Source organism: Myodes glareolus, chromosome 3 (genome assembly GCF_982192425.1).
Source record: "Myodes glareolus chromosome 3, mMyoGla1.1, whole genome shotgun sequence".
NCBI classification, from domain to species: domain Eukaryota; kingdom Metazoa; phylum Chordata; class Mammalia; order Rodentia; family Cricetidae; genus Myodes; species Myodes glareolus.
In genome coordinates, this window is record NC_142028.1 from 96363886 (window position 1) to 96387698 (window position 23813).

The 23813-nt window shown below is 43.2% G+C and overlaps 1 long non-coding RNA gene across 1 annotated transcript in view; it reads right to left on the reverse strand.

The window, feature by feature from the left end:
* Window positions 1-16359: 16359 nt before the first annotated feature.
* The window catches only part of LOC146895095 (uncharacterized), a 75590-nt gene continuing 68136 nt past the window's right edge, over window positions 16360-23813 (reverse strand). Inside the window, exon 3 of the long non-coding RNA XR_015000720.2 lies at window positions 16360-16477. This is a non-coding gene — a long non-coding RNA (uncharacterized LOC146895095). The remainder of the gene's footprint in view (window positions 16478-23813) is intronic.

Below are 23813 nucleotides of genomic sequence, written 5' to 3' on the forward strand. Positions count from 1 at the left end.
TCAGAAATCCCCGCTTTGGTATCAGCAGTTGAGCCTGTCTCCAAAGAATTTGGTGAGAAGCACACTTCACCTGGAGCTTGCTTCAAATGTGGTAACACTGACTTCCTGGCAAAGAATTGCCTCATGGCTCAGCTGCTGCCAGGACCCTGCTCATACTGTGGACATTATTGGGTGGACTGTCACTCTGTGTCACCAAGGTAGGCCAGTGCCAAACATTCCTCTCCCACCAAAAAAAATTCTTTAGAACTTCTGAGTCTTCTGCTGGAGGCTGGTGCTGTTCTGTGGGGCAACTGAAGACTTAAAATTGTTCTCTATGATGACAGAAGTCTGACAGCCTTTGCCCCCAACACAGTCATCAAGATCACCATGGAGGTTCCCAAACTGGATGTCCAGATAGTGACTGTCATTCTTAATTAACACCAGGGCCACTTGGTTTATACTTTTTGCTCAAATTTCTCTTTCTCAGATCTCTTTTATGGCACTGATGGCAAATCCGAGCTTATCAGACAGTTTAAGAGTAGACAACTGACTTAGCCAGCTACTCCCACCAAGGCTTCATCGGCCAGGTCAATCCATTTTATATGAGTAAATCAGACCTTGCTTTTCTTGGTACTACTAGGTCTCCTGCTGAGAAAGGCAAACTCACAGACAGGTTTATCTTTAAGGCAGGCTTCATATTGCAAAAGATAAACTCACAAAACAGGTTTCATGAAAGACAACTCAAAATACCATGCTGTTGTTGTTGACTGAAAGCTTACTTTTTGCTACTATTTTATTAAAAGAGAACTGGCTTTTAGTAACTGCTTTCAGTAATCAAGCACCTATGTCTCATGGTAAATGATCGAATATTTCCAGATTTTGGGGTGGGGTGGAGTTTAAAGTTTGTATAAGTTCTAAAGCTCTGAGGAAGTGATGATACATGACGTTAAGACTTCAAAGTTCAAGGTTTAACATTCATCAATGGAGTTCTGCTGTGTTATTAATGTAATCTTGGGACTGTTACATTATTATGGTCACAGGTCCCAAAATTTAAATTTCCTTTGGTTGTTTTCTAAATATAGACTTTAAAGTGCTTCTCATTGTGCTAAAAACATCTCTGTCCAGTCTATATATATCGCTCCTCAAGCTCCTTTTCCTTTTTGTTCTCTTTCCTGACAAGAACTTTCTGTCTTATTACAAATAAATGTTTATGCTTCTATTGTGTTGATAACTTTCGGGCTTTGTTTTGTCACAGCTCAGAGACGTGAGTCTACTCCGACTGTTTAGGGACACTCACTGACTTCTTTCTTCACAGTGAGGGTTTCAGTGCAAATTAGGGACAGGGTCATGCTAATGCCTTCAGTCCCTAGTCTGTGTCTGTCCTAGCACATTTCCATTCAGCTGACACCATCATGGAATCAATTGCAGCCTTGCAGACTACTCCAACAGGGCCTACACTTTGCCAACCCCAGGTGGTCCTGCTGAAGCCCCAAACTTGCTGAACCAGTCCAGTCAAGGGAAGGAGAACTAGTTTGCAAACTGTAGGGTTCAAGGCTCCAAGGCTATCCTTTGGTCTCCCTTGGCCCCTAGCTCTTACCTTCTCCCTGACTTTAACTCATATTCCAGTCTTCCTAGACCTTTTTTACTCTAACAATGACCCTGTCCAGCTGAGATGCAGTTGCAGAAGAGACTTGCTGCCCTTTATCAGCAACCAAAGGTTTGAATATTAGGTCTCCGACAATCAATCCAAATATCCATAAATGAACCCAGTTGGCTGTAGAAGGATTTGTGGGGGTTAGTTAGAAACCAGCATTCCTCAGGAGCTTAGGAAACTGGTTTTCATCTCCCAAAAGGTGTCATTTTTCTTTACCTCTGACAGAAAGGACTTATGGCTACTTGACACACCTATCAGTGTATGGAAGCTCATGTTGGCCTCAGTCTCCCTCAGAATCACAAGTAGGTATTACATATTCCAAAGTCCATGTTGGCATCGTAGCGCTTCCCTTCCCCCAGCTACTTGTCCTTTATAATCCACTTGATTTACCCACCCCTTCTCTGTCTCTGTTTCCATTCTTGCTCCTCTCTATCCCCCCACTCTCTCTCCATCTCTTGCTATCCTCTTGCTCTCTCAATATGCTCTGTTCTCTCTCTATCTCTTGTTGTGTCTTGCTGTCCACACTATTCTCTCCTGCTCTCCCACTTCCCTACCCCTGACCATGTCCAATCTGTTTCTCTTTCTCTCTGTTCTGGACTCTTCTAGACACCTCTGAATATCTTTCTTACCCACAATAAAAACCTCATGGAGCGATCATATCAGCAGTTTATTTACTGCACCCCCTAGCATACGCTTATCACACTCATGCATGTGAAGTGTATGCTTCCCTTAGACAGACTAGAAGGGTGAAGTTAATCACAACCTCATCCCACATCTGTTGAGAGGACTTGATGGGTCCATGCACACAAACCATTTAGCCCTGTGCCCAGCTCAGGAATACCATTAACAAATACTTGTCCAATGAAAGGAAGGATAGGTAATGATCAGTTAGCCTTAGATGCTGCCAAATGAGTCTCAAACTTCAGTGTATAAGGGATGGATCCAGAGCTTATAACAATGAAAACCGTAGGCCTTACTATCAGAGATGTGGCTCATTACATCTGGGATGGAAGTGGTCCAGATTTTGTTCATAGACTGAGCAGCCTGTAAGTTTTATGGCATTTCTCTGTTCCTGTGCCTATACTGTAGCTTCTTAAGGAGGGCAGATTAGACCTTTAGTCTCACTATTTCTGTTCGTCAGTACAAAGCAGACCGAACTGAGGATTCTGAAATGTAGGAGTCTTGTGTTTCCCCATAGAAAAGTCTCAAAATTATAGCCACCACTGTCTCATGCAGAATCTCCCCCAGATGCAGCTTTGCTGTCCGCAGTAGTGTTAAAAATTAAGTGATTTACTATATTAATTAAAGTGATTTATCTGATCTTATCCTCATTATAACTCCAGGAGAAACTGAGGCTCAGAGAGTTTGTTTTTCTTGTCTAAAGTCACAGAGCAAACAAACAACAGTTTGGGTTGCAATGTAGGCACTGTGAATTGCCAAGTGTGAGCGCCTCCCTACAGCTTAGCAAACTGATGGAGGTGAACAAGGGAGGAGCAGCACTCTTGGCCTGCTGGGGCAGGTGAGCTGTGGGATCCGGTGTATGTGTACCCGTGTGTATGCCAGGAAAGTCCTTAATATAGGTCATTGCACAAAACAGAGATTTTCCCCTTATGCGTAGATACTATAAATATAGTCTATCAAGTCACTCTGACTTCATCTCCAGCCAATCAGCTCCTGCCAGTTTGCATGCTATACATGTACGCATGACTCAAAGGACCCTCAGGCAGAGGGCGGGTTAAAAAACCAATCAGACAATACTAATTTTCATAAATGGGAACTCCTTGTCTCCTCAGTTGGCTGTTCAGCTAATCGTGAGTCATGAATTTCCTTTTTAGGATAATATTTACCATAGGGCATGGCTGGTTCTAGGGTTTACATAATATCCATTTATCTGATGGGAAACATGTTCTTAAAACATTACCTAATGATAGATTTTTTTTTTTACCTGATAAATAGTCCTTTGGATTAAACAAAAATGTTGAGGAAAGGCTTGGAAGGGATGGTAGGGGCCAGAAAGGTGAAGAAAAACACACCATGACTTGAGGAGGGGATAAGAAGGGTGCTTGCCTAGAGCTGGTTGAACACAGAACTCCTCTCACACTGACTAGAATTGGATGGAGAGGAGCCAGAGCCAGAGACCAAGAATAGGAAAGGGGAGCCTGAAGACGATCACAGGAAAGGGTCAGTGATGTAATAAAGGTGACTTATCACACCTTTACACAGTGTTAGTGTCCTTTCCTCTGGCTAATGAGTTTCTATGTTTCGGTGATTTTCCCATTTCTCTGGGGAATCCTGGCTCACTCCTAGAGCCTTTCCCTCTTTCAGATTCTAGTCAGCAAGGTAAAGTCATCGAGGTCACTGGCCCTGCAGCGGCCATGCTTGCATCTCACTCCCTATTTCTACTAGCAAAGCTCCATTTATACGAGCCTCAGTGTTTTCATCTCTAAAATGGAGGCAATGGCGGTCTTCCCGTCTTACAAGCTGTTAAAGAATGAATGTAGTTAGTACTAAAAGCGCTTAAAACAGCGTGTTATACTGTAAAATCAATATTCTGATACTGTTATAGTTCGACTGAGAAATCCAAGGTCAGCAGTAAAACCACCTGTGCCGGGTCACAGACGTAGAGAGTTGAGGAACTGAGCTATGAATCGAAGCCTGTGTGTTCTCAAGCTTTGACTCAGCTAACAGGAGCAACAACGGTGAGCCATCAAGAGATATAGCAACGCATGGTAAGGCACATGAAATTAGCATCTTTCATTTGTCCAACCAACATCAACTTAATGGATCAATTTAAGACGAGAAAAGACAATCCTCTTATTTCCTTTAGCTATGATTTATAGCTATGCACAGTATTGGCAGGCCAAATAAATCTTCCAACTACATGGGACTTTTTTTTTAATTGTGTGATTTCATTAACACCCCCCACCACCACCACACACACACACACAAATATTGAGGCATGATCTCACTATGTAACCCTAGCATAGTTCAGACTGGCCTTAAAGTCACAGAGATTCACCTGCCTCTGATTCTTGAGTGCTGGGATTAAAGGTGTACAGTACAAATCCCAGCCAGATTTTTAAAGAAATTTCGCATTTATTTTTATTGATGTGTACGTGTCTTTTTGAATATACATTGTGTGTGTACAGGTGCCTGTGGAAGCTGAGAGCATTCCTCAGGGTTAGAGTTACAAGAAGTTGTGAGCCATAAGATGTGGGTGCAGGGAACTAAACTAAAGACCTCTGGAAGAATAACAAGCACTCTTAACACTGAGCCAAAACTCATAACTTGGGGGGCAAACCAAGATCTATATCTTTTGTAAAAAGGCTGTGAGCATCTGGCATCTACCTGTCACGTGTGCTCAAGAGCCTTTGTGTAGATACTTACCGTGCTGAACTATTCCTTGCATCTGCCATGCCTCACACATTTATGCCCCCATGACATATAGATCAATGTATGATCAGTGAAGACAATCTCAGAACAACCTTCCCGGTCTTTTCATCTTCTCATTCCCCATAAGTGTGATGCATTTGACTTACACATGATTTGCTGGCTCAATGAATTTGATAGTTTTCAGCCAGGAAAGGTCTCACCCCCTTGAACTTCTTGGAGCCTATCTCAGTGAAATCTAATATATGAAACAGTCTCAATCCTTCCTCGGGCTGCCTCTGTCTTCTGGAACCTTCCCCAGTCTCCCCCAACTTCTGGCTAAACTTTCTTTAATACCAGGTTACCTCTTTCATTTTTGTGAGTTCCCCATGAGGTAGATATTGGCACCTTCATTTCACAGGTAGGAAAATTGAGGCTGGATATTTCCAGTATCTTGTCTACTGACAACACTTTCTAATGCTAAAGTTCAGTTCTCTTTATTGCAAAGACCAGATCTGTACTGCAGAATAAAGAACACAGTGAATTCTGGTGAGCGTGAGTTATTTAAAAGAGGGATGTTATTTGATTGAGTAGGTCAAGAAGGCTGCATAAAGTGGGTGAGTTGGAAAATATTTCGGAAAGGGGATGATGTTAGGGTGAAAGAGATGGCATGGGTAAGAAATCTCGGGGCATGTTGTTAGCTTGCCTGGCCTGGGACACCTTCAAGGGAATGAAAAAAATTGAAAGGGAATACTGCGGGAGCAAAGTGAATGCTTGCCTGAGGAGTTTGGACAAAGAGACAGTAGGAGTCCAGGGTGGAAATGAGTAGATACTTATCACAGTCATGAGCTTCCAGAGAAAGATCTACTCTCAACCCCACCGTCTTCTCCTCCCTTTCTCCTTCTCGAGTCTTCTTGCCCTAGAGAGGCTTTGGTGTAGAAGCAGCTCCATAATGTCTATGGACTGTATTACTTGGTGAAACAGTCATCACCAGCCTGTGGGCTGTGACTCCTTTGAGGTTTAAATATCAGATATCCTGAATATCCGATCTTTATATTATGATTCATAACAGTGGCAAAGTTGCAGTTATGAAGTAGCAACAAAATGACTTTATGGCTGGGGGTCACTGCAACATGAGGAACAATATCGAAGGCTCACAGCATTCCTTCAGGTGAAAGAATGAGAATAGAGCAGAGTCATGAAGACCAGGCACAGCCTCACCTCAGAGACAGGGCAAAGGCTGTCCCACACAGAGGAACCAGTGAGAACAAAGTGAGAGAGTCAGCGCTTGGCAAGTGTGTCCGGAAGCTGTAAGTAGCAACTTCCTCCTCAGCTGGGAGGTTTATGGGAGAAGTGGTGTGTGCAGTGCCCTTGATGTTGAAATGGTAGATTCGGCAAATATTGAACTAAGTATCCCTTTCTCAACCTGTAGCACAGAGGAAGGATTTTAAACAAAGGGGTGAAATAGGTGATGTGAACAATTATCCACATCAAGAAGGAAGAAGAGACATGAGGTAGATCCCACAAGACAACAGCTCCAACCCTTCAAGTGAGAGACCAATGGTAGGGGAAAAGGAGTTCTTTTTACATGAGGCATTGGCAGTAATGTGTCCTGGTTATAAAAGAGACATCGACATCATCACTATCCATCACCACCACCCCTACCACCTCCACCACCTCCACCACCTCCACCCCCTCCATCTAATCCCCACCTCATCCTGACCCCCACCTCACCCCGACCTCACACCACCATCACTTCCACCCCTCCAACTCTTCCTTTCCCTCCATCTCCTCTTCTTTCTCTTTTTTCCCACTTCCTTATTTGGTTCAGATTTCTTTTCAACTCTGTAAGAACTCAAATGGGTTCTTCTGGAATCAACAGAACACTAATACCAAAGCTTCCTTCTGGGTCACACAACGCAGTACAGCCTTGTAGCTAGTTTGATAGTCAAGTCTAGACTCTTCTGGACTTGTTGCTCTGCCATGTTCAGTCCACTGCTCCTGCCTTATATGGTGGGAAGTTACTCAGGTTTCATCTGTCTTCTGCAGATGCCATTAAGAGGGATGGGGACAGGTACATAGTCTCCTCTTGAATGACAACCCTGGGGTTTCCACACTCCGGTTCTCCCACTGTTTGTCAGACAGATCATTTCAAATTGATATATATATATATGTATATATATGTATATATATACATATATATATATATATATACATACACACACATATGTGTGTCTGTGTGTGTGTCTCTGTGTGTGTGTGTGTGTGTGTGTGTGTGTGTAGATTAGATAATGATAGGTTTTTTTTTCTCTAAAACCAAGACTGCTAATGTGGCAAAGAGAATGCTACTTACCAGTCTTCCTTTACGAGGGCCATGCAGAGGAGATCAATTGTGTTGCTGGTAAAGCCATGGCCAGCAAACACTTGTTCAAGCCTGAGTAAGGAGCTCTTCACTGAGTATTTGGGAGGTGGAAAAATATTTAATGTGGTATTTACCCTCAAGACACGTGTTCACCAACTATGAAAGGGGTCTTAGGCATCCCTTAGTCTAGATGTCCATTCTTCTCTGGGGACATCTGCCTCCAACTTTTGCTCAGCATCTCTCATGCTGTCAGCCACTACCACAGAAAGCTTAGTCGGTGAGTCAACTGACATCATTTCTTTCACTGAGCAATATTTACATAGTGGTCACTTCTCCCCAACAGCGAGTGGGTCTTGTTGATTCTTCATTCTATGAAAGAGCCCAATGCTGAATGGTGGAGCTCTCCTACCCATCTATCTGTTAGGAATATTTCCTAATGGAACCTCTCCACCGCTGGCGCAAAGACCTCCAATCAAACCAGATTAGACTGAATCAAAAATGCCCACGTTTAATGAATGACATGCTCTTGGGTGGCTGGAAGCATGGCGGGGGAAGACAGAGGGAGAGCAGGTGCCAAAACCCGAAACCACCATGTTCCTTTTTTCAGCACGAGCCTAAATAACCTGTGGGAGTGGTCCTGACCCTCCCTGGTGAGGGGTCAGCACTAGGCAGGCTGGGAGTTGGAGTCCAAGTACTTGGCAGGCTGAGAGTTGGAGTCCAAGCGCTTGACAGGCTGGGAATTGGAGTCCAAGTGCTTGGCAGGTAAGTCCCAGGCCAGGGGCTGGGGTGACACTTCCAACTCAATATTACACTATCTATACCTATTCTTGACTTTCTGGGTTATTATCCTTGTTTCTAGACAGGGTGGACCTGACGGGTAAGCTCACGGTTTTAATCAAAGTTTCATTGCTGTGAAGAGACACAACAACTGTTACAAAAGGAAACATTTAATTGGAGTTGATTTATAGACTCGGAGTTTAATCCATGAGCATCATGGCTGGAAGCACAATGGCAAGGAGACAGACATGGAGCCAGAAAGCGAGTTGTGAGTTCCCCCAGATCTGCAGGGAGAGAGTGAGAGAGACAGAGAGAGAGAGAAACACTGGGCCTGGCTTGAGCATTTGGAACCCCAAAGCCCACCCTCAAGGACACACTCTCTCCATCAAGGCCATACCTACTCTAACAAAGCCATACTTCCTAGTAACACCACTACCTGGTGACCAAGCATTCAAATTTCTTAGCCTATGGGGGCCATTCTTATTCAAGGCACCACCACACTCGCATATTTGAGATTTGTCAGCCGACTCTGACACATGCTGGCATGGCCTCTACTGACTCCCGTTCTGGACTTTCATTTCTCTACTGGTAACATGATATTAATCTCCGTTGCATGAGGTTACTGTGATGTTTAAATGAGTTAATGAACGTGAGACAGAATCTGACACCAACTCTAGCAGTCATTATCACTGCAAATATATTTGTAATTAGTGATAATAAAGTGCCTCTGGTCTGTCTTCTCCTATGGGTAAATTGCAGAAAAATCTTAGATAAAAGAGAAGAGACATTTAACACTTGCAGAAAATTTGAAGTGTGACCTCCAGCTGTGGCAGGCCTCTCAAGTTGCACTCCCCTTCGCATGTTCACTGAGATATCTGTGTGCTGCCCTTGGAACACCACCTTCTGGGGCCTCCAGCTTGCTGTCTTTGCAGGCGGTGCCTCCTGCGAAGGTGAACCTGTTGTAGGGAGACTGGTACTCATCCGTCTTTTGTTGTTAGTAGGAGCGGCCAGAACACAGATAAACAAATCCTAGGAAACTCTAAGATCATCTGTAATCACACAGAACACGAAAGTCTGAAAATCTAAGGCACTGTACTCTCCCCTTCCCACCAACTGGCTGAGGGGCTGGACGTCAGTCAGAATGTGTCCCCAGATCCCCCTGGCCTGTGGGCTTTTGATAGCCATTCAGTAGATGCATCATAAGATTAGAGAAAAGCTGTACCACAGGGATGCCTTTGGAGTCCCCTGGAATCTATTGTGTTCACCTAGGGCTGGTCCAGGTGGAACTGGCATCTGGGTGGAGGCTGGGTGCATACCCAGGCAGCCCTCCGTGAGCTGTGAGCCAAGCAAAGTCTGCCTACTGCCAGAGTGGGATTGTTCCTGAGATTTGGCAACACCCACCTAGCATGTCCCGTCAAGGCTGAACTAAAAATAGGCCTTATGCATGGGGCCCAGAAAAACCAGCAGCCCAGCACATAGAGTTTGGCTAACCAGGTCAAACCAAGCTGCCACCACCATTCCAGGTACCATCACTGCCTCCAGATGCCACCTTTAACCCCCTTCCCCCCTGGGCACAACAGCTGAGCTATTTTCCCATAGTTCACTTGTTTCCCAACCTGTAATCCCTGCCCTGCATCTGTTCCAGAACTACTGAGTGTCTCCTTCCTCCCTCCTTTCCCTCTCTTGGATAAACTGACTTTTGCAGAGGTACTGAATGTGGGCATGGCACACTAGGCTCACATTCTGGATCTATTATTTTCTGGCCATTTAATATAAAAACAAACGACCACATGGTTCTCAGTTGCCTTAGCAATACAGTGCTATTAATTATCTGAACTTCTACTCCTTATGTGCCTTGAGTATTAAAAGCAGCAAGCGGCACAGTACCGACTCTAGAAATTTGTCATGCACCATAATCGCTCGGGTGGATCGAGCTTGCTGAAGCAGAGGTGCTTGGACCTCCCTAATGCTTCTGACTGCCTGGGTCTGGAGAACACTGCTTCCAAAGAAAGGCCCAGGATTGCTGCTGATGGTGGTCTGGGTGCCACATGGTAAAGACTAGGGGAGATGGTAGAGTGTGAGTTCTGGGGTCAGGCGGGAAGGATACTTACTATTCTTGGCCCTGTTCCTTCCACTGGCGTGGCTTTAAGCAAATTATTTTCTCAACCGTATCTAGAAAACAGGGGACTAATAACTCCTATTTTATAGTGTTGATGGGAGGATTAAGTGAGTTAATTCACATAAAAGCACTTAAATCAGCATCTGGCAACAGTGAGCCCTGAATAAACATCAGCCTCTATTTGTATCACAGAGTCTGCACAGAGCACGAATTCCGTGCCTGTTCTTTTCTCTCTCCACACAGTTGCTGTCAGCTGCACTTAAGTTTCTTTCTTTCTTTGGACCCAGCCCCTCCCAGGCTCTGCATGAAAGGGAAAATCTGGGGCCACAGGATGAGCACATATAAAATGTTTAAATAGTAGAGACTTACAGAAGACCTTGAGACAGGCATGAGCCTACTGCCTAAAGGGATACAGGTTGGAGAGGCAGAGTGAAAATGAGACCCAGGTTTCCTGTCTGCCCAGTTAGGGCACTTTCCAGAACGTGAGGATCAGTTGCTGCAGGCAGACTGGCTGTTCCCAAGATGCTTAGGGAACAACCTGCCCCCGCCTTGCCCCTAGGCCACTGCCAACATTTGGATTGTTTCCCCTTTTGGTTGTTTATGACTGGAGACAGCACAGCTGTAAACATCCAACATCTGAAAGTAGATGGTCATTTTATTCTGGATTATTTTTCCCTTGAGCTCACATCCTCCAACTATAATTACTAGGTCAAAAAGTACAGAAAGTGGTACAGCTCAAAGAAGGTTAGACTCCTTGAACCTTTCAGTGGAAGGGACTTCCCATGTTCCCAAAGGGCTTAGGAAGGCTGGGGATGCTGGTGTTTGAAGTAAGTCTCAAGAGCCCTGGGTTGGCAGGGAGGAGGCTGCTCTAGCTAGGAGGGAGATGCTGGTAAACCAGCAGTACCGTCTCTAAGAAATGGAGTTTGGATCAGGGCTTCTCTCAGGTCCCTGTGCTTAGGAATTGCTTGGGGACCTTATAAATAGACATGTCTGTTGTACTGGGCTGGGAGCACAGCCCAAGCGTCTGCATTTCTAGCAAATTCTTGCTAAGGTTGGTTCTGCTGATCAAGGGACTTTACTTTCAGGAAGCAAGAATTTAGAGGACCCCGCCTTTGTCCACTCTATTCCTTCTCCTGACACATCATTCTCAGCATCCTTTTAACTTCAGCCCCAAATACTTCTCCCACCAGATGGGGGAGGGAACCCTATACTTATTACCCAGCTCCTACCGCTGTCTTGTTCCTTGCATCCGGGTAGGGAAATGCAGCAACTAAGCACACTAGGCTGTTGAGACCAGACCGCGACTGTGACTTTTCAGTTGCCTGGGCTTTCATGACTCCCTTTCACCCCCTTCCCCCAAAGCCTACAGTTGGTGACCCTCCTCTGATCCTTGACAGCTTTTCCTAGGCCCCCCCAAGATGCCGGCCCTGAACCAAGAATGAACTCAGATAAGTGAATAAGATCCAGGAAGCTTAGCGTCCCTCACAGGGTGGCTCTAATAAATTCCAGAAAACAAAAAGCAGGTGTTGGCGATCCTCCTCCTGCCCGAAGAGTTATTTACACAAGTTTCCAAAGCAATCCCCTTCATCGTTTGACATGCCTATTACACGGTTCTCTTCAGGGTAAGGTCTGGAGTTAGTTAACTCAGTGGATTAGGGAGTAAGTCTCTCAAGGGCAACGGGCGTCTTTTCCTTCCCTCCACCCCCAGATTGTATGCTGGTGGCCCGATTCATGGTGCCTGTGCCACCTATGTCCTGACAGGTCTATAGGCTGGAGAATGAGACCAGTCAACGCGACCCACTCCTCTACCCAGAATGGAAAGCAGCCACAGCCCAGAAAAAAGTTTGAGCTTGGATATTGCACATGTGAGGGACAACAGAGCCATCTTAGTCATTTCCAGCTGCACCATCATTTATGCTGAAATAATTTCAACCTTAAAGAAAGTTCCAGAAACACAACAAGAACCTCCTATGTACCTTCATCCCAGAACCACCAGTTTATAACAGTCTGCCGCGTTCGCCAGATCATTCTCCCCGTCTTCTGTGTCAGTCTCTCTTACAGAAGATGACAAGAGCTCACTGGGGTGACAAATAAAATATTGGAACCGGAAAAATATATTCTTTGAAAGTCATAAGAACTAAAACAAAAGAAACAGAAGGACATTTTCAAAGGAAACTAAGCTGGTAACATTTCTACTTTAAAAGCTATTAGAATTGTACTAGGAGTTTTTGAGATCTTATATAACATTAATGTATCCTAGCATTTTCCGGAACCATTTGAAAATAGGTTGCAGGCATAGAACGCCCCTTAGGATGCAGTCAGTATATTAATGCGTTCATCTAAGAGCAAGGATATTCTCCTGTGTGTCCTCAGTGTAGTCTCAGGCAATCTAACAGTCATAAAATAGTTTAATATCTGTGTGGTCTGCATTATATTCTTTTTCATATATTCCAATAACATTCTTATAAACGATATGTCCTCCCAGTACCTGGAGAACCTGGGTACATTTGCTTCACTTTGCATTTATTTTTATGGTTTTCCTTCCTGACTTAATTGCATTTATTTTCAACTTTTTTTATTGTTTGGCAGTTTCATACATTTAAATAATGACTCTAAACTTTTTCCTGTCTCTCCTCCTCCTCTTTCTCCCATTGGAAGACTTCTCAAAAAGCCCCCTCCTATTTTCCTGTCTTTTTGGGGTGTGGCCCATTGGGGTTTTTATGTGTTTTTTTTCTTTTGCATGTACATTTGTCTGTGTGAGGGAGTTAGATCCCCCAGAACCAGATTACAGACACTTGTAAGCCACCATGTGGTTGATGGGAATTGAACTCTGGTCCTCTGGAAGAGTAGCCAGTGTTTGGAACTGCTGAACCATCTCTCCAGTCCCATGGCCCAGTGAGTTTAGTCAGAGTTTCTTGTCTGAGCATGGAGTGGAAGGTTAGTCCTATAGCAGGAGGCTATTACAATAACCACCTAGGGAAAAGAAGCATCCATTCCCTAAGAAACATTTATCTATCAAGAGACCCTCAGGGAGGGATGAAATAAATGCTGATAGGTTCAGTATTATGCAGATCTTTCCCACAGATAACCACACTACAGTGAGTTCAAAAGTTCAGAGCCTATGTCATTTCAAAAGATGTGTGTTTGTTGCATACCTCCTGTCTTCTGTCTCTTGTGTTTTTCCACCCTTTTCTTCAGAGGAATTCTATTTTTGAACAGGAAGCTCAACATGTTCCAAGGTCACATGTCAAAGAAAGGGATCACACTTAAAAGAAGCATCCTCTCTCCCTTCTCTTTTCACTCCAAGGACAGTCCACAGTAGGTGGTCCATTTTATTTCCTGGTTTATCCTTCCCGGATTATTTTTAAATTTAAGACAAGGAATCAGATAGATGTATGGTGTGGGAGAATTGTCCGTATTCTGTCAATCATGTTTTAAATAAACGCTGATTGGCCAGGCAGGAGGTGTAGGTGGGAAAACCAGACAGGAAGTGGAAATGATGCAAGGAGAGCAGGAGAATTCTGGGGAGGAGGAAGTTGATTCGTCCCACTCCTGCCCAGACCACCAAAGCAGCAGGATGTAAGCTGCCCCACTGAAAAAGGTACTGAGCCACATGGCTAAAATAGATCAGAATAGTGGGTTAATCAAGATGTGAGAGTTAGCCAGTAAGAGGCTAGACCTAATGGGCCAATCCGCTTTATAACTTACGGAGTCCTCTGTGTCATTTTCATTGGGGCTAAACAGCCATGGGAACCGGACAGGACAGAAAACACAAACAAACAGTCCCCCTCATGTTACAGATGTATGTAGGTTTTCTTGTTTATTCTTCTTTTCCTATGCAAAATGAGGAGTCGGATAGAAACACGTTGCTTTTCTTCTTGGCAGTTACTCCACCAATGATCATGATGCTGGCCTCCATTCTTTTTCACCCTTGCACATTTGTGATAGATTTTCATAAACCGTTTGCTATTTTTCTCCCCCTTTTGCATGGCTCTGAGCACCAGTAAGTAACACATACAACGTCCAGGACTTCCAAGCCATGATCTTAGAGGAATGTGGGTTTCCTTCTGCTCTCTCATTCTTGGAAGGAGCCAGCATGCTGTACAGAGGCTCAAAGATGCTCCTGGGCAGCAATAGCACATGCTGAGTGGTCCTGGAGACCAGCTTGATCTTTTAGCATCTGTTAAATGTGGTCAGCTGAGTGACCTTAGCCTACATCCTGTGGCTAAACAGAAACACCCAATCGGATCACAGAAGGATGAAGGGCAGGTTATATGCAATGATTAAGGAACTAAGGTTTGAGAGGATGTTACAAAACAATGGAAAGTTGAAGCTGTAGATTCCACTGAGAGAAGGCCCAACCCCCACACCTTCACTTGCAGATAATGCTCCAGTGAATGAATTTGTATGTACCTTTGTGTTATCAGAGTTTATTTCAAGGATGAAGTCCTAGAAGTTGGATAAGTGGCTGACGGATTATTTAGTGGATTTGTAACCATAATTTATTATTTTGCAGTTTTTTTCTTTTTGAGTCAAGAATGTAAGCTCAGTTTGGCTGATGCCTCCAGTTCAGGACTCTTTAAAACAGCAAGCCACAGTGTCTTCAGAGGCTGCACACATCTTAAGGTTTGACTGACTATCGTCCATTCCCAAGTACATGCCATGGCTATTGGAAGGCCTTAGGTCCTTGCTGACTGCTAGCTAGAGATACTAGCTCCTAAGTCAATGGGTCTCTCTAGAGGGTAGATCACAACACGGTAGCTGGCTTCTCAAAACAAGTACATTAGAGAATTAGAAGGTATGAAGGCCGATGTCACATTCTTTTGTAAGCTAATCTCAGATGAAATATCCTATCACTTTTATAGACTCTAGGTCTAGCTCACACTTAACTGGAGTGTGACACAAGGGTACAGACCGTGGGGGGACACTAGGGGTCACCTGTCACAGCATTGCTGCATGCATGAGTGGGCCACTTATGTGCATTTCCTTTCTATCTATCCATGATGTCGCATGCAGTTTTCTCCTTGATGTGGGAAAGATATCTATCATCTCACACGTTATCAACCTTAGCCCTTTCCTCAGGGTAGGTGTCACAGATATTTGTCCCCAATTTGTCATTTGCTATTTGTTTTTTTCTCACGATGACTTTCCGTGTAACACATTTTAAAAAAAGAATTAGATGTATCAATCATTTCTTTATCACATCTTGATTTTGAATTATAGCTCTGAGTCCATTTTCTGGACCCCACCATAGGGAATCAATCATGTTTTCCTCCTCGTACATTGCTTCACGTTTTTGTTCCTTGATGTAGTGAAAATTCTTTTTTTTTTTTATTTCCAGCATGAAGAATGGGAACTTTTTTTCAGATGTTGAACTAATTGTCTATTTCTGGTCTGCCTTCGCCATTTGGAATCCATGCATTTAGGAACAGCTCTGCACTATTTCAAATAGAGGGACATATTACTATTGAGTGGAGCCAGTGTTCCCTCTAACTTTGCTTCCTAGTGTGTTCCTATCTATTTTATTCATACTTACTATTGCATATGGATTTTAGTACAAGCTTGTTTAGCTCTGGAAACAAAAGGTTGTTGTTTATCTATTAAAATTTTAGTGAATTAGTAGATTAACTTAAGGTAATTTCAGATCCTGGTGGTGCTGAGATGTCTGAATCAAAAGTAGAAAGATTTTCTTCCTTTGTGCAAAGTCATATCTATGTGTTGGGCATGTTTTATAGTTTTATTTTGTGGATATACTTTGGGGATACTTCTCATTAAAAACTATGCAAATTTTGGGCTGGTGAGATGGCTCAGTAAGTAAAGCCACTTGATACCAAGCCTGATAACCTGAATTCAATCCCTGGATCCCACATGGTGGAAGGAGAGAACTGACTCCTACAGATTGTCCTTTGATCTCCACTCACATTATATATATTAAACACATTTTATATATCTATATCATCTATCTATCTATCTATATGTATATATCTTTAAAAACTTTAAACAAGTCATTTATTATTCTGTTTCTCAGATTTGTCATCCATGAAAAAGGTCACAGTATCTTTCTTATTTTAAAAAAAGCTTTATGAAAACTAAGTGGAATAAGGTACAACATAAGTTGTTTGTAAGTCTTGTTTTGCGGCGCCTTCTCTTGAATTCCACCCTCCCTCCTCGCCACCACTGGTCTTGGAAGGAGAAGAGCAGCAGCCGTCATGCATGTCTGGAAAAGAAAACGAGCCAGGCCAATCACTCAGTCAGTTGCTATGACAGAGTTAACCCCCATGCACCAGGGACTGTGCTACTTGCTGGTGATGCAGTGGTGGGAAAAGCCAATGGGATTCCTGTTCTCATTAAACCTTTGGCTAATGAACATTTGCCATTAATCATACAGCATTGTGTCAAAGCCAAATGGAAAGGCAATTAGCAAGCTAAGCCCTGGAATTTGCCAGATTCTCACATTGCCTAGCAGAGCAAAGTAAAGGCTTTTCATTCCGGATCCCAGACTAGTTTATCCTGAAAGGAAATATGATTGGGGGTTGGGAGACACCCAGAGAAGGGAAATGGGCTATAAATGGATCTGGCGGTTGAGCTGGACCTAGAACCTCAGGATCCGAACTTCTGGCTGGGATGTTTTCCAACATATGCCCACTTTCATTGCAATTTCCATCGGAGACTCCTGCCACTGACAGGTAGACATCAGGATTTCAGCTCTCAATGCCATTGCCTTGGGAACGATAGTGCATTTCCAAGAGGGCCTGGTAACACTAGGTTCCTAACCCACTACAGCAACTCAGTCCTCAAAGATGTGATTGAATGTCAGAGTTGCTCTAACACTGGTTTCGTTCTGTTTTTTAAAATCAGAGATACAAAATAATTCATTTTCTGTATGATTCTTCTGGATTTCACTGACCTTTTTCTAATTTCTACCTTTGAGAATAAATATCCTAGAACATTCTTTGTAGTGTCTATGTGAGGAACTGTTTGCTTTTTCATCTTTTGTGTTACAACCTCCAGTTTTTATATGAGCACATGGCTGTCTGGAATAAAGAGGATATCATCACTGTTTCCAAGGAGAGATAACGAATTCTCTGCTTGGTCAACAGCAGTGGTACGCCCAATTTTCACAAAGCAAAACTGGGAGGACTGTGGACCACGTGACCTTTTTCTCTGTTTTCTCCTCCATTTGGTTGTAATACAGGGCTGAAAACTGAAGCTAGACAAGCAACTGGAGACTACATACTCTTTGACATCAGGAACTGCAAAGGAATATGAGAGAGAGAGAGAGAGAGAGAGAGAGAGAGAGAGAGAGAGAGAGAGGCTGTTCTTCCGGAGGAATTGAGTTCAGTTCCAGCACCTACTGTAGGCTGTAGGATGTTCACAACTGCCGATAACTCCACCTTCTGGGGAGCTGATCCCCTCTTTTGATTCCCCCAGGCAACCACACACATGTGGCATTCATTCAAACAGACACAACACGCACATACATACACATAAATAATGATACTAATTAAATAAACAAACTCAAGATGCCTTGAGTCTCACCTAATCTCAGGAGATCTCTCTGATGTGTAGATATAAGCCTGGGATGTTTCTCCCAGTGATAGGAGGAAGTTCCACCACTACTGACTCATTGCTGCCAGGGCATCTGTCCCCTTTACCTTCTCGCTATTTTTTTTTTTCTTTTGACTTTGTAGGAGGAGTCGCTTGTTTGGTTCCCTGCTGCTGGTGCAGGACAATTCTGTATTCTGTCAATTATGTTTTAAATAAATGTTGATTGGCCAGTAGCCAGGCAGGAAGTATAGGCAGGACAATCAGACAGAAAGTAGAGGTGGGACAATGACAACAAGAGAATTCTAGGAAGAAGGAAGCTCTTTCCCCAGTCCTGTCCAGAAACCTAAGAAGTAGGATATGATCTGCCCCGCTGAAAAAGGTACTGAGCCATGTGGTTAACATAGACAAGAATAATGGGCTAATGTAAGTTATAAGAGTTAATAAGAAGCCTGAACTAATGGGCCAATCAGTTTATAACTTATGCAGACCTCTGTGGTTTTCTTTGGGATTTACTAGCTGTGGGAACTGGGCAGGACAGAAACCCCAAAAAGCAGGCCCTTATACTACAGGCTGCCTGTCTAGCTTAGACCTGAAATAACCACACAGAAACTGTATTAATTAAATCACTGCTTGGCCCACTTGCTCTAGCTTCTTTTTGGCTAACTCTTACATATTAATTTAACCCATCTCCATTAATCTGTGTATCACCACGAGGTCGTGGCCTACCAGCAAAGTTTCAGCACATCTGTTTCAGGTGGTGGATCCATAGTATTCCCCTCTGACTCTACCTTCTTCCTCCTAGCATTTAGTTCTGTCTTCCCCGCCTACCTAAGTCTTGCCCTATCAACAGGCCAAGACAGTTTCTTTATTTATGAACCAATAAAAGCAACACATAGACAGAAAGACCTCCCACACCATGATGTAACATGAAGGGGCCTGCTTGTTGGGGTATCTGTCCCGCCAGGTACCCCACAGCTGGCAAGCCCCAAAGAAAATCACACAGAAGATTCCATAACATTATAAACTGATTGGCCCTTAGCTCAGGCTACGTATTAGCTCTTATAACTTATGTTAGCCCATTATTTTTATCTATGTTAGCCACACAGCTCAGTACCTTTCTCAGCGGGGCAGCTTACATCTTGCCTCTCCAGTGGTCTGGGCAGAACTGTGGAGGGAGCTTCCTGCTTCCCAGAATATTCCCATTCTCTTTGCTCCACCTCTACTTCCTGTTTGGTCTTCCCACCTATACTTACTGCCTGGCCAATCAGCATTTATTTAAAATATGATTGACAGAATACAGACAATTCTCCCACACCACCATGACTTTAATAAAGTCAGCTCATTTTCTTTGAGGAACTACTCCCTCTTCCAACTTTTAGTAGAAGTATTAAGTTGCATTACCTTCCCCTAAGATGGACTAATTGAACTTTGAATTTGAGTGAAATCTGAATCGTGGACAGTATAAAACAAACACTAAAAATGTTGTCAGTGTGGATATGTCCCAGAGGTGATTGCTCTTCCTCCATTATAAAATATTAGCCAAACTGAGGGAAATTCTGCATTTAAACTCTCTCTGGGGCACTATTGTGACTGACCAGAAAGGAAGACAGCCAGATAAGCAACATTTCCTGGGGGTATTTTTCTAGATGAAAAGAGATTAAGAAAATATGAGTTAAAATGCACTATTCTCAATGGCATTGTGGAAAAACAAAACAGATATAAAGGCCAGTTTGGGGACACTTTGGAAAATTGTGTATAGACTATACATAAGGCAGTGATTTTGTGTCAATATATACTTTGTAAATGTCAAATTTGTATAAAAGACTATTCTAATTTTTCTGTTCTTATGATAGCCATATTGAAGCCATTTGGGGCAAAGAATCATGTGATCCATAATTAATATTAAAATATTAATATAAATATATTAAAATTTAATATATTCAGTGAATATATTAAAAATAGATATACCTACATTACTCAGGTGTAGGAAGAACCCACCATCTCAGAATCTTGTCCCTTTTGCTCCATTAAAAGTAGTCTCCACATACATAGATTTAATACACATGGGAAATAGAAAAAGACAAGATCTCCTGAGTAAATTGGGACCATGGGGACCTTGGGAGAGGGTTAAAGGGGAGGAGAGAGGCATGGAGAACAGCAGACAAAAATGTAGAGCTCAATAAAAATCAATAAAAAATTAAAACAATAGTTTCCAAGAGTGTTTAATGGTTTTACAAGTGCTCAATCCACTCAGCCCTTCTGAGTGCTTGCCTTAGTTGACTTCACCATGACTTCTGTAGGATTGCTGGTCTCTTTCTCCAAACTCTTTGCCTTCTGCAACCCAGTGACCAACTTTCCCACTGTGTCACGTCTCTGCTATTACCAAGCTCATAACAAGTTGAGACATTAGACAGGTCGCTCTGTCATGACTATGCTTACTTCTGGTTGGTCTCTCTGACTCCAGTGGGGCGGGGCCCAAGTCCTTACTATGCAGAAACAGTCCTCTTCTACATTTGAATATTTGGGACTTTATGTAGCTCTTTTCTCATTCAACTCCTTTCCCACAGTTTGTCGCTATGCACAAGCCAGTCTAGATATTCCAAAGTTTGTCAGATGCAATCCTTGCTGCTTTGGACCTCAAGGCTGCTAGTTTAAAGTGGGCTTTCTCTGGAGCTGTTGGCCCCCACACACTCCTTCAAACTTCGACTCAGCAACTTCTTTGGTGAGGTTTTTCCTAGTCTCAACCTAATCCAGAAGGTACAACTCCACTAACCTTCCTCCTGCCTGGTTTTAGTCCGTTCTCTTGTAAGCAGGAAGCTGAGATCCTTCTCCCTTGATGATCATTCTCACACAACCTGGGGACTCTCTGAAGTTGGTGATGGTGTCTGATTCATTCCCATGCAGGGTGTGGGGGGGTGTCTGTCACCAAGAAGATATGTTTTATGGATGAGAGAATGAGTGAACTGAAGGTAAAGGACTATAGGCTTAACAATGGAAACACCAAAGACCACAGCCATGTTACTGATGATAGACCTTTATGGAGCACTAATTGTGTGCCAAGTATTGCCATCTCTTTTGCTAAATTATTAAATCCCCAGAAGAATCTTGAAGTATTAGTGCTAATAGCAATCAGTTAATCCTGACTTATTGCCATGTGTCTATGCATTTTGCAAGCATACTTATTAAGCTCTTAAGTACTGGGTGAATAATTATACAGGTATTTTCTTTTGCTAATGAGAATATTGGAGTTTAATCTCATGAGAGATTATTTGCTCTAGGTCACACATCTAGGAAGTGGAGGAGCTGGAACTTCCTTCCTTAAAGTCCAGTGCAACTGTAATTACACTGAATAGTGCGGTGCTGGACTTCAAGTACATTTGAGATGCACATGGCTATGGTACAGCATCTCTGAATTGCTGCCACTTAAACTCGGAGGCAGCAAGGACAGTTTGGTTGTACCAACTGAGAGATAGGCCACACTACAAAGCAATTTAGCTCAAACACAGAGACATGACAGGGAGGCCTTTGGGAAAGTCATTTGATTTGGATTCCTAAGTCATAATCCTCTCAATATAGTGCTCGAAATCCTGCCCTGCTAACAGCAAGCAACAGACTAACCATTGTGTGATCACAGCCGTGCATAGGACAGGCTACTTCAGGACCCTGACTTGCTGGCTTCAGCTTCTGGCCCCTTGTATATAGAACAAAGAAATATCTAGAAAGTTAATTCTTTGGGGCCTTTCAGCACGAATGCTTGAATCACACGGTGGATCTCAGGGTGAGAACTGGCCTGAGACTTGCAGTCCCTAACTACAGAAACTTTGGAAATTAGAGACAAAAGTGGAGGAGCTGAGTAGATCGAGGTAGTGATGGTGTCTGTATCGTTCAACTTGGGGGGGGGGTAGATTCATGCTCTGTGATTTATTCTTTGTACGCGCTTAGGCGAATTACTCAGCCTTCGCTAGCCCTTGGTGGTTTTATCATCTAAAAACAAGAGCAACAGCTGCCACCTCACAGGCTCGAGAGAGCAAATGATGATGATGATACTCTGGTAAAAAGAAAACTTTTATTGGGCGCTTCCCATGCCAAGCACTGCTTGAAGCATTTGAAAATATGTGCCAGGTTATTCTCACCCTCCCAAGAACCCTCTGAGAAAGATAGATGAAGATCAGCATGCCCTGTTGGGACACAAGGGGCCACAGAACTGAGATCGGAAGCACCAGCTATCACACTTGGTGTGTGCACCTTGGGAAAGCTATGCCTAACCTGATGCCAGTCGCTTGCCTCTGCTCCCAAGAAGACAACACAAGAAAGCAGGCTTGCTCTGGAGCCACACAGATGCTGTGCTTAGTCCAACTCGTCCACCTACTGCTGAGTTTCCCCAGGCAAGTCAGCTAGCCCTCTGAACTGTAGCTTAGGTCAAAGGGGATAACCAGTTGAACTAAGTAGCAGCAATGAAGACTAACTGAGATAAGATCTACTTGATCAAGTGCTCAGTGATCAAGTTCCTACTTTAACTGAGATGTCCACATCCAGGCAGTCCACGCTTGCAGCTTCAGCCTCACTTCAGACCAGCCTTGCAGGTCTCAGATCCATTTGCACTCTCCAGGAAAAAAATCCACACAGAAAAGAATTTTATTAGTGACCTTATGTGAAAGCAGAGGAGGTAGCTCACAGGGCACATTACAGAACAAACCCGTAGGATGCTTTAACACCTTTCTACTGAATCTTTGCGTCCGTGTTGCCTCTATACTAGCTATACTCTGTACCGTGTGGGGCTCCAGTACCCTGCTTTTAGTTGGCCATCTTTCCAGACTCTCAACCTTCTGTATTTAGTTATTGACCAAATTTCTTATTTAAACATAGACAACCTAGTCAACAAACCAAAATGAGTTTACTGACCAACTGATCCTTTTAGAAAAGTTTAAAGTCTCCCATTAGCTTCTTCATAAACACAAAGCGGGGAGATGTCCCACTAAGTACAGTTCTCTCTGGCCCAGTTTGCTACATGTCCATACTACTACATACTACATACTACATACTACATATTACATACTACATACACCCATACTACTAATGCTGTACAGTTGAAGCAGAAACCTTCCCAGGAAATGGGAAGGATATTATTGTTTCCATTTACTCTTCCCCAGAAAAGCAGGTTTCTAAGTGACTTCTACTTTTAAAGATACTTTGCTGGAAGGGAAAGGTTACCACCAACTGTGTGTCACAAATGCAAAACCTGCCAGGAACAAGGTGCACTGTAGCATGGCCCCTTCAGGTGAGCTAATGTGATTCTTTCCAGAATTTGAAATGGAAAAGATCATTTTTAGAAGAGTAAAATATAAGCTGGGCAGTGGTGGCGCACACCTTTAATCTCAGCACTTGGGAGGCCGAGGCAGGCAGATCTTGTGAGTTTGAGGCTAGACTGGTCTGCAGAATGAGTTCCAGGACAGCCAGGGCCATACAAATAAACCCTGTCAAATAGTCAACTAAACAATTCAGTAACAAGGTGAATTTACTCAGGAAAATGGACAGACTTATGGTAAAATGGGTAAAACATTATAAGATGTACTACAATCTCAGACAGAAAGAAAATAAAACACTATGTGTTCTCCCTCAAATGCAGAATCCAGCCAATAATATGTGTATCTATGCAAACAAATGTGCATGTGGGCACCGTATAAAATGTAGAAAAGAAGACAAGAAGGGCTAAGCATTGGAGGATGAGAAGGGACTGAAAGCAGGTGACACGCACCAGCCATGAAAGAGGACATAAAGCCAGTCATTTGTCTCGTTCTAACTCTGCCGTGGATTTTTTTCCTTTTTGGCAGTGGATAAATGTATAGAAATGTAAAATCCAACATGAAGCCCCACAACTTCCATTTCTAATGGCTGCTCTAACTATACAGACGTTCATTGACTCCTATCATCTTTGGGTCTGGTTAATTTTTCAGTGTGCATTTTTTATTATTATTTGCAATGTTCTTGAAAGAAAGTCCTTTAAA